Genomic DNA, 12,503 nt, shown 5'->3' on the forward strand with positions numbered 1-12,503 from the left:
GAGGAAATGGGTATTTATGTAACGGTGGGCATGGTTTTTATTTTCCCTAATTTTCAGATTACTTTCGATTAGGCCTCTTCGGAGTAGAAAAGGCTTGAAGTGAAATAGATCCTGCCTAAATCATTATGGCCAGCCCGGCCCCAGGCTGCCTCTGCAGACAATTACCCCAGACCCTGGGGTTAGGGGGCAAACTCCAGGCCGGGGTACTTCCTCGGTGCTCGCAAGGCAGGGAGAGCCCAGGGCTCGGCCGCACGGCCTTTTGTGCTGTGTGGACACACAGCGGCCATTGATTCGGCTGTTCCTCTGGCCAGAGAGGCTGGGGGGAGGGAAAGAAGAGAAGTTAATTCCCACCAACATCTGGACTCTATCTCTTCTCCCCACCCCCAACTCAGGACAAGGCGGGGAGGGGGAGAAGGAAAAAGGAAAAAAATGCCCAGGCCAAATTCAAATGCTTTCATAAATTTTGCACCAGAAATGTTTTGACGTGAATATTTTTGTCAGTCTCCAGCGTTTGCCAAAAGAAACTCAACTCCACACGACAGCTCGAATATACTCTCTAGATGACTCTGGAGCCGCTGGGAGGCTGGGCAGGCTGGGCCTCCAGCACCTGCGAGGCACGCGGGGCCTGGCGCCTGGCCTGGGGTGGGCAGCCAGGGAGGTGCTGGGGACCTGAGGCTCTGTGGGTGTGCGACCTCGAGGACGGCTGGTCTCTGTTGAGGGAAGGCCTGGTGTGGCATCCCCGGGCCGGGGCGCTATTCCCAATGTCCACCCATGAGGAAGGCCCACGACCCAGTCCAGCTGAGCCCAGGGCAAGTAGCTGTGAAGGACACCAACAGGAGGTGAATTGAGGGATTGATTGAAAGCATGTTGACACCTCTGGAGGGAATCATACGTATATCTTAATAGTGGGTTTCTTCTGCAAAATTGAAAAGAATAGTCACTTTTGATTTTCTTTTTTTCTCAACTATATTTTTTCCACTTTTCTACAATCAATATAAATTACTAAAAGTGTCATTTAAAAAATATATCTCTGTTTCTCAAACAATGTATATAGAATTGTCATATGATCTAATGCCACTTCTGGGTGTAGTCCCCAAAGAATTGAAAGCAGGGTCTTGAAGAGATATTAGCACACCCATGTTCATAGAAGAATTATTCACAAGCCAAAAGGGGAAGCAACCCACTGATGTATGAATGGATAAACAAAATGTGGTATAACCATACAATGGAATACTATTCAGACTTAAAAAGGAAATTCTGACACGAGTTAAAACATGGATGAAACTTGAGAACATTATGCTAAGTGAAATAAGGCAGTTACAAAAGAAGAAATACTGTATGATTCCACTTATATGAGGTCTCTACAGTAGTTGGACTCACAGAGACAGAAAGTAAAAAGGTGGGCACCAGGGGCTGGAGGAGGAGGGAATGGGTAATTAGTGTTTAATGAGGATAGAGTTTCAGTTTTGCAAGATGAAAATGTTTTGGAGATGGATGGTGGTGATGTTTGCACAACACAATGAATGTACCTAATGCTGCTCAATTGTCACTTAAAAATGGTTAAAATGCTAAACTTTATGTTATGTATATTTTACCACAATTAAAAATAATTTAACAGATATGTGTCCACCTCCTTGCCAAATCAGTTCCGCCTGATGCAGTGGCTCTATCCAAAGGCATCCCCTGGGGGGTGGGGTGTGGTCTGGCTGGAATGTGCGTCCACACTTGCCGGCCCTGTGGACTTGGTTTTTCTCATCTGTAAAATGGGATGCTGCCTCTCCCCAGCACAAGGCTTTGAGAAGGATACCACAGTAGGTGTCCAGGGTCAACATGGGGGCACTAGGGGCTGAGCTGGTTGGACACTGTCTCTGGGCTGGCCTGGCTGTCAGGAGCTGGGTAGCCCCCTGCTGACACCCAGAGCACCAAGAGCATTCTAGAGGGGGCAAAGGAGATGGAACCCTGGGTTGGATTCTGAGCCTGCAGGTGGGAGGGTCATGGCCGCCAGTGGTGAACACAGCCCACAGCAGGCAGGCCAGCCAAGCCCCCATCTCACTCCAGGGCCCTCAGGTGGCTGTGGGGAGATGGTGGAAGTGGTGGCTAAAGGTAAAGCTCTTAGCTTCTCCATACCTCAGTCTCTCCATCTGTAGACTGGGATGATGAGGTCAACCTCAGGGGCATCTGTGAGGAGTGAATGAGAGCAGGTTCTGCTACACAGGAAGCGCCCAGTACCCTGTGCTGGGTTATTAGGTTAGTACTTGCTTCAGTACCCAACATGTGCAAATGGGCAACAATATTGGCTGAAATAGTTTTTATCTGAAAAATGGGGATCCCATGTGCTCATTCGCTGTTTCTTCCAAACTACTCTACTGAACACCTGTCCTGCGGGCCTGGAACTGGGACAGGGCTGGCCTTTCCTGGGGGCTGCTGGCCAGGTAGGGGGGCAGGTGCAATGGGATGATCCCAGACAAAGGGGTCAAAGGGCGGGAGTGAGGCTGCTGAGAACATGTACTTGCAGGCCTGAGGGGCAGAGGCTTCTGGAGAGGTACCACCTCAGGGGAGATGGAGGAATGGAGAAAGCAGTGTGGTAATAGCATTTGCCAGTCCCCCCATGCCTGAGTGGGCTGGCTCTGTGTTTCGCTGTCTGTCACATCTGGTCTCCAGCACTTCTCCTTACTATCTCACGGTCCCAGGACACAACCCTGGGCACATTGGCCACATCCTACCTGAGATGGATTCTGTGTGGACTGCAGGTTGACGCCAACATTGACTAATCAGGAGGTGGGGTGGCTAGCTGTGTGGTTGCCTGGGACTTCCTCTAAAGGTTGTGGCTAGCTTGTACCTTGTGCCACGTGGGGCCACATGGGGCCCCATGTGTGGCTCCGACCAATGAGGTAAGCAGAGGTGATGTGTCTCTTCTGAGTCTGAGCATTTGACTGCAAGGGGGAGGTCCTCCAGCTCTCTCTCCTTGGCATAGAGACATCTGGGATGGGGGATGCTCCTCTAGCCAGCACTGAATTGGGCCAGTCCCCTAAATCCTCTTGATGAGTCACACAGGACAAAAATCATGGTAAATGATGGTGATCAGAGGCTCCTGCAGATTTTATGGGACACAGACGATGAATGAGCAAGCTAAAAATCTCCGTTGTTTCCAGCCACTGGGATTTGAGGTTTGTTACTGTAGCAGAACCAAGACAATCTCGACTGCTACAGATATTTTACACAATTATCAGGATCTCTGGATTTTCTAGAAGAAGTTGGGAGCTCTGGCCACATGAGGCCCCAGTTCCCACATGGCCATGAGTGTATGGGCTGAGTGACAGCTTTGTATGGGGGCAAGACCGTTCCACTTTGCCTCAGGTTCCCCTTCACCCAATCATGTTACCATTGTGGCATGGGGGTGTGCAGAGTCTCCCTATTACTGTGAACTCCTGCTCCAAGGAGGGGCTCTGAGACTTGGTCACCTTGATGTGTGAGGGAATGCTGTGCTGTGGGGACCTTTGCCTCCAGTGCTTGGCAGCTTGGGACGGTAGGTGTTCATAATGCGTTTGCTACCAACAAACCCCTACACTCAAGGAATGACACAATCAGTGGGAGGGAGTTGCCCTCACAAGGAAATCTGACCACACTCATGGCCATCTACTCCACTTCTGTGTGTCAGAGCAGGAAGAGTCTACTCTAAGGGCTCAGAAGAAGATGGTAAGGCACCTGGAATAAGAAGCTCCCAGGTGAACTGATCAAAGTCACACAGCTAGTGCAGGGAGGATGCAGCTGGCCCGAAGCCAATGCTTACATTTGCTCACAGCATTTCCTTATATAGCTCCCCAGGGGAACTGAAAGCTCTCCTCCTTCTCCACCTACTTTCCTCAAAGGTCATCAGGCTTCACAAGGTCTTCAAAAGATACTTAGTCTTACTCCTTTCCAGAAGAGAAATCATCTCTGTGCATGCCACCAAGATCCAAAAGTCCCTTGCGTTCCCTCATGGGTGTTCACTCTACTTTGGGAGCCTACTTCATTATACTTCCATCTTAACATTTCTGGAAGAAAAATATATCAGACCAAGAGAATGAACCTCTCTCAAGATGTCCACCTCAAGCACACGAAAGGAATCAGCCCAGCCACCCGTAAATCTCCCCCAAAGAAGTAGTATAGGCTGTACATCACAGCAACTCAACAGAGCTCAGCTACAAGCCCCTTGAGGCAGATTCTGATCCTCCTTTTACTGATGAAGAAAATGAAGCACAGAAAGATGGAACAACTGGACCAAAGACATACGGTAAGTTGGGGGTAAATACTGGAGCTAAACTTTCTGCTTCCAAATCCAGCACTTCTCTGGCCTCTGGCCTGATAAAGTCTCCTATTCTTAGAAATCAGGAAAAAAGATTCAGGCAGACCTAGATTTTATTATAGACTCTTCCATGTACTCTAACTGTGAGACCTGGGCAAATCCCAGTGCCCCTCTGAGCCTGGGATTCTTTGTTCGTAACATGGGGCAAGCACACTCCATTCACAATGTGGGAGGATTAGTTCTGACTGTGTGAGGCTCATGTGTGGTTAGTTATATCCAGTCACTCATAACCCTGGGATATTTCTAGAGCTACTCCACTTGGAAAGCACAGTCCACTTTGTGAAATGCTAGGATTTCCATCTGGAAATAGAATGAGCATTTCTCCTTCACCTGAAAAATTAAGATTGTGAAAATAGGAGAAATTGCTGCCCTCCTTCAACTCTCTTCTTTGGGGATTAAATTATCCTTCTGTTTACTTTGGAAGTATACATATCCAGCCTAAGAGGACAGTTTGTATGGAGGCTGGATCAGGAAAGGCAATAAACTGTCGCTGTCAGGCCCGGAATAACAACCAGGCTGGCCTGCCTTCTCCCTCCCTTCCTTTCCTTTCCTGATTATATTTTATTGTGGCAGAATATACATAACATAAAATTTACCATTTTAACCATTTTTAAGTATACATTATTTTAAAGTGATGAAACTAATTACATTCACAATGTTGTATAACTATCACAAATATCTATCTCGAGAACTTTTTTATCATCCCCAACAAAAACTCTGTAACCTCTAAGCAATAACTTCCCATTCCTCACTCTGCCAGTCCCTGGTAACCACCTTTCTACTGTCTGTCTGAATTTGCCTACTCTAGGTATCTCATATAAGTAGAATCATACAATATGTGCCCTTTTGTGTCTGGCTTATTTCACTTAGCATAATGTCTTCAAGGTTCATTCATGTTGTAGCATTATCAGCATTTCATTCCTTTTAATGGCTGAATAATATTTCATTGTGTGTATATATCACATTTGTTTATCCATTCATCTGTTAGTGAACACTTGGGTTGTTTCCACATTTTGGCTATTGTGAACAGTGTTTCTATGCATGGGTGTACAAGTGTCTGAGTTTTTGCTTTCAGTTCTTTTGGGTATATGCTTAGAAGTGGAAATGCTGCATCATATGGTAATTCTATGTTTAACTTTTTGAGGAACTGCCTTACTGTTTTCCATACTGGCTGGATCATTTTACGTTCCTATCAGTAATGTGTGATATTTGCAATTTCTTCAAGTCCTCACCAACACTTGTTATTTTCCTTTTAAAAAAAAACAAAAACCAATTGCCGCCCTAGTAGGCATGAGATGGCATCTAATTGTGGTTTTGACTTTCATTTACCTAATGACTAATGATGTTGAGTATCTCTTCATGTGCTTATTGGCCATTTTTATATCTTTTAAAAATATGCCTATTCAACCCTTTGCCGATTTATGAATTAGATTGCTTAATTTTTGTTGTTGAGTGGTAGGAGTTCTTTATATATTTTGGATATGAATACCTAATCAGATATCTGATTTGCAAATATTTTCTCCCATTCTGTGGGTTGTCTTTTCACTCTCCTGACTGTGTTCTGTGATGCACAAAAGTTTTTAATTTTGATGAATCCAATTTATCTGTTTTTCTTTTGTTGCCTATGTTTTTGGTGTCATAACTAAGGAATCATTGACAAATCCAATGTCATGAAGATTATTCTCTATTTTTCCCACTATGAGTTTTATAGTTTCAACTCATGTTTAGGTCTCGACACATTTTGATAATTTTTTTTATAGGGGGTAAAATAAGGGTACAAATTCATTATTTTTCATGTGGATATGCAGTTTTCCCAGTACCACTTGTTGAAAAAACTTTTTCCCACTCTATGGTCTTGGCAACCTTGCTGAAAATCATTTAATCAAATATATGAGGGTTTATATCTAGGGTATCCATTCTATTCCATTGGTCTATATGTCTGTCATTATGCCAAATCACACTATTTTCATCACTGTAGGGTTTTTTTAGTAAGTTTTGAAATTAGGAAGTGTGAATCCTCCAACTTTGCTCTGACCTTTCAATATTCCTTTGGCTATTTGTGTTATTTGAGATTCCATATGAATTTTAGAGTGGGTTTTTCTATTTCTACCAAAAATGCTGTAGATTTTTTTATAGAGATTGCATTGAGTCTGTAGATCCCTCTTGGCAACATTGTGATCTTGACAATATTAAATCTTTCAATTCATGAATATGGGATGTCTTTACATCTATGTCTTCTTTAATTTCTTTCAGCAAAGGTTTGTTTTCAGTGTACAAGTCTTTTGTATACTTTGTTAAATTTATTCCTAAGTATTTTATTCTTTTTCGATGCCATTGTAAATAGGATTATTTTCTTAATTTCCTTTTCATTGTTAGTGTATAGAAATACAACTGATTTTGGCCTATTGTTTTGATATCTTGAAACTTTGTTGAATTCACTTATTAGCTCTGACAGCTTTATTTGTGTGTAGAGTCTTTAGTGTTTTCTACATATAATATCATTTCATATTTGAACAGAAATAATTTTTTTACTTCTTCCTTTCTTATTTGGATACCAATTTATTTCTTTTTCTTGCCTAATTGCTCTGACTAGAATTGCCAATATTATGTTCATTGTTGTTGTTTTTATTGAAGAATAGATGGCATACACTATTATATTAGTTTCAAGAGTACAACATAGTGATTAGACATTTATATATATTATTAACTGATCACCACAATAAGATTAGTAACCATCTGTCACCATACAAATTTATTACAATATTATTGACTATATTCCATATGCTGTGCATTATAACCCTGTGACTTATTTATTTTATAACTCAAAATTTGTACCTCTTAATCCCCTTCACCTATTCTACTAAAACCCCACCCACCTCCACTCTAGTGACCACCAATTTGTTCTCTGTCTATGGGAGTATTTCTGTTTTGTTCATTTTTTAAAAAAAATTTTACATATAAGTGAAATCATATAGTATATGTCTTTCTCTGACGTATTTCATAATACCCTCTATGTCCATCCGTGTTTGCAAATGGTAAGATTTGATTCTTTTTTATGGCTGAGTAATATATATATATATATATAATTTTTTGAATCCATTCATCTATCAATGAATGCTTAGGTTTTTTCCATGTCTTGGCTACTGTAAATAATGCTGTGATGAACATAGGAGTGCATATATCTTTTCTAATTATTGTTTTTATTTTTTTGGATAAATACCCAGAAGTGGAATTGCTGGATCACATGACAGTTCTATTTTTGATTTTTTTGGAGGGACCTCCATACTGTTTTCCAAAATGGCTGCACCAATTTACATTCCCACAAACAGTTCACTAGAGTTCCTTTTTCTCTACATCCTCACCAGCTGTTATTATCCATTGTCTTTTTGATAATACCATTCTGACAGGTGGGTGGTGATATCTCAGTGTGGTTTTCATTTGTGTACTTCCCTGATGATTAGTGATTCTCAGCATTATTTCATGTGTCTGTTGGCCATCTGTATGTCTTTCTTTGAAACCTAACTATTCAGGTCCTCTGAATATTTTTTAATTGGATTGTCTTTTTTTGATACTGAGTTCTGTGACTTTTGGGTATATTTTGGGTATTAGCCCCTTATCATAGGTATGATTTGCAAATATTTTCTCCCATTAAGTTGCCTTTTCATTTTGTTGAGTGTTTCCTTTGCTGTACAGAGACTTTTAGATTGATGTAGTCCCATTTGTTTCTTTTTGCTTTTGCTGCCCTTGCCTGAGAAGACAGATCCAAAAAATATTGCTAAGACCAATGTCAAAGAGTGTAGTGCCTATGTTTTCTTCTAGGAGTTTTATGGTTTCAGATCTTACATTTAGGTCTTTAATCCATTTTGAGTTTATTTTTGTATATCGTGTAAGAAAGTGGCCTACTTTCTTTCTTTTGCATGCAGCTGTCCAGTTTCTCCAACACCATTTATTGAAGTGATTCTCATTTCCCTGCTTTATATTCTTGGTTCCTTTGCCATAAATTAATTGACCATATAAGCATGGATTTGTTTCAGTGCTCTCTATTCTATTCCATTGTCTGTTTTTGTGCCAGTATCATACAGTTTTGATTACTATAGCTTTGTAGTATAGTTTGAAATCAGGGCACATGATCCCTTCAGTTTTGTTCTTTTTCCTTAAGATTGCTTTGGATATTTGGGGTCTTATGTGATTCCATACAAATTTTAGGATTATTTGTTCCAGTTCTGAGAAAAATGTCATTGTTATTTTGACAGGGATTGCACTGAATCTGTAGGTGGCTTTGGGTAGTACGGACATTTCCAATAATTCTTCCAATCCATGAGCATAGTATATCTTTCCCTTCCTTTGTTTTGTCTTCAGTTTCTTTCATCAATGTCTTATAGTTTTCAGAGTATAAGTCTTTCATTTCCTTGGTTAAATTTATTCTGAGGTATTGAATTCTTTTTGATGCAATTGTAAATGGGATAGTTTTCTTTTCTTTTTTCTTAATTTCTCTTTCTGACAGGTCATTATTGGTGTATAGAAGTGCAACCAATTCTTGTGTACTGTTTTTTTATCCCCCAACATTACTGAATTAATTAGTTCTAACAGTTTATTGACGGAGTCCTTAAGGTTTCTATACATAAAGTCATGTAATCTGCAAATAGTGATAGTTTTACTTGTTCCTTTCCAATTTGGATGGCTTTTAACATTTTCTTGTCTCATTGTTATGGCTAGGACTTATACTACTATGTTGAGTAAAAGTGGCTATAGTAAGTATCCTTGTCTTATTCTTGATTTTAGAGAAAAAGCTTTCAGCTTTTCACCATTGAGTATGATGTTAGTTGTGGGTTTGTCATATATGGCCTTTATTATGTTTAGGTATGTTCTCTCCATACCCACTGTGTTGAGAGTTTTTATCATAAAATTGATGTTGAATTTTATCAAAAGCTTTTTCTGCATCTATGGAACTGATCATATGGTCTTCAAATTGTTAATGTGGTGTATCATATTGATTGATTTGCACATATTGAAAAAATCCTTGCATCCCTGGCATAAATCCCAATTGATCATGGTGTATGATCCTTTTAATGTACTGTTGGAGTCAGTTTGCTAGTATTTTGTTGAGGATTTTTGCATGTATATTCATCAGTGACATTGGCCTGAAATTTTTTTTTCTTGTGATATCTTTGTCTGGTTTTGGTATCAGGGTCATGATGGCCTCATGGAATGAATTAGGGATTGTTCCTACCTCTGCAGTTTTTTGGGGTAGTTTCAGAAGGATAGGTGTTAACTCTTCTCTAAATATTTGTTAGAATTCACCTGTGAAGCCATCTGGTCCTGGAATTTTATTTGTTGGGAGTTTTAAAATTACTTATTCAATATCATTACTGGTAATTGGTCCATTCATATTTTCTATTTCTTCCTAGTTCAGTCTTGAGAGATTGTACATTTCTAAGAATTTGTCCATTTCTTCTAGATTGTCCATTTTATTGGCATATAGTTGTTCATAGTAGTCTCATGAACCTTTGTATTTCTTCAGTGTCATTTGTAACTTCTTTTTCATTTCTGATTTTATTGATTTGGACCCTCTCCCTATTTTCTTGATGAGTCTGGCTAGAGGTTTATCAATTTTGTTTATCTTTTCAAAGAATATGCTTTTAGTTTCATTGATCTTTTCTATTTTCTTTAGCGTCTATTTCATTTATTTCTGCTCTGATATTTATGACTTCTTTCCTTCTATTAACTTTGGGTTTTGTTTGATCTTCTTTTTGTAGTTCCTTTAGGAGTAAGTTTAGATTGTTTGAGATTTTTCTTGTTTCCTGGATTGCCATAAATGTCCCTATTAGAACTGCTTTTGCTGTGTCCCATAGATTTTGTAACATTGTGTTACTATTTTCATTTGGGGCCAATAGAAGGGTCACAGTGCAGGACAGCTCAGACATGGGCTTCCTGATCTGGGGTCCAAATTCCTAAGAAGCACCACTTCCACTGCCCATTTAACTCTATAGTGGACTGTCAGCACTGCCTATGTGTCCTGGGCCCTGGTACCTCACATTGCTGAGCCTTCCTGCAGCCTTGCTGTTCAGCATCTTCCCACCTGGAGGGGTATTTCTCCCAGTGCCTCTCCTCTGCCCATCATTGCCTCACCTGTGAAGCTGCTCCTGGTCCTCAGTGTGAAGGCGGTTCATGGCTGGACCTGATGCTATCATGACAGTATATGTGTGTGTACATGCATGCTCACAAATGTGCATTGTTCTGGCATGTGGTACCAGAGCCCTGTAATATTCTCATAGAGGTCTGTGAGCCTCAGGTGTTTAGCTCCCATTCCCATCAGGATTCAGGCCCAGAGCAGCCTAGACCCCTTCCCTCCCCAGGGCTCACACCATATGCAGCTTTGACACTGCAGCCATCACACTGTGTGTTTGTGGGGTCTATTTTCTGGGGTTTTAGAGATTTGGGGGCAAGTTCCCATGATTGTCTCCTTAGTGGACCCAAGTGATGGAACCTTAGCCTGATTGTTTAAGCAGATTCGAATGTTTTCCTGGGACCAGCTTCCTAACAGGCATTTTTGGTTGTTGTTTTTTAACTGGGTTTTAATTAAAAATATTTTTTCTTATAAAAGTCTTTATTACATATACTATATATACGTATGTATATATATATGTGTGTGTATATATATATGTGTGTGTGTATATATACACACACACACACACACACACACATATGTGTATTCTTTTTCGTAGTCTTTTCCTGTTTAGGTTGTTACAGAATATTGAGCAGAATTCCCTGTGCTATACAGTAGGTCCTTGTTGGTTATCTATTTTAAATATAATAGTGTGTATATGTTAATCCAAAATTCCCAGTTTATCCCTCCTCCCCACCTTTCCCTTTGGTAACCATAAGTTTGTTTTCTAAGTCTTTGAGTCTGTTTCTGTTTTGTAAATAAGTTCAGTTGTATAATTTTTTTAGATTCCACATATAAGCAATGTCATATGATATTTGTCTTTCTTGGTCTGACTTACTTCACTTAGTGTGATAATATCCAGGTCCAGGTCCAGTAATATTCTATTGTATATATGTACCACATCTTCTTTATACATTCATCTGTCAATGGACATTTAGGTTGCTTCCATGTCTTGGCTATTGTAAACAGTGCTGCAGTGAAAATTGGGGTGCATATATCCATTCAAACCATGGTTTTCTCCAGATATATGCCCAGGAGTGGGATTGCTGGATTATATGATAACTCTATTTTTAAGTTCTTAAGGAAATTCCATACTGTTCTCCACCGTGGCTGTAGTAATTTACATTCCCGCCAACACTGTAAGAGGGTTCCCTTCTCTCCACACCTCCTCTAGCATTTGTTATTTGTAGACTTTTTAATGATGGCCATTCTAACCAGTGTGAGGTGGTACCTCACTGTAGTCTGATTTACATTTCTCTAATAATTAGTGATGCTGAGCATTTTTTCATGTGCCTATTGGCCATCCCTAAGTCTTCTTTGGAGAAATGTCTCTTTAGGTCTTCTGCCCATATTTTGATTGGGTTGTTTGTTTTTTTGATATTGAGCTGAATGAGCTGTTTATTTCAGAAATTAATCCCTTGTTGGCCACATCGTTTGAAAATATTTTCTCCCATTCTGTGGGTTGTCTTTTTGTTTTGTTTATGGTTTCCTTTGCTGTGCAAAGCTTTTAAGTTTAATTAGGTCCCATTTTTTAATTTTTGTTTTTATTTCCATTACTCTAGGAGACAGATCAAAAAAGATATTGTTGTGATTTATGTCAAAGAGTGTTCTGCCTATGTTTCCCTCTAAGAGTTTTATAGTATCAGATCTTACATTTAGGTTTTTAATCCATTTTGAGTTTATTTTTGTGTATGGTGTTAAAGAATGTTCTAATTTCATTTTTTTAAGTGTTGCTGTCCAGTTTTCCCAGAACCGTTTATTGAAGAGACCGTCTTTTCTCCATTGTATAGTCTTGCCCCCTTTGTCGTAGATTAATTGACCTTAGGTGCACGGGTTTATTTCTGGGCTTTCTATCCTGTTTCATTGATCTATATTTCTGTTTCTGTACCTGTACTATGTTGTTTTGATGACTGTAGCTTTGTAGTGTGGTCTGAAGTCAGGGAGGCTGATTCCTCCAGCTCGATTTTTCTTTCTCAAGATTGCTTTGGGTAT

The sequence above is a fragment of the Tursiops truncatus genome, chromosome 6, assembly GCF_011762595.2.
Source record: "Tursiops truncatus isolate mTurTru1 chromosome 6, mTurTru1.mat.Y, whole genome shotgun sequence".
Taxonomy (NCBI): Eukaryota; Metazoa; Chordata; class Mammalia; order Artiodactyla; family Delphinidae; genus Tursiops; species Tursiops truncatus.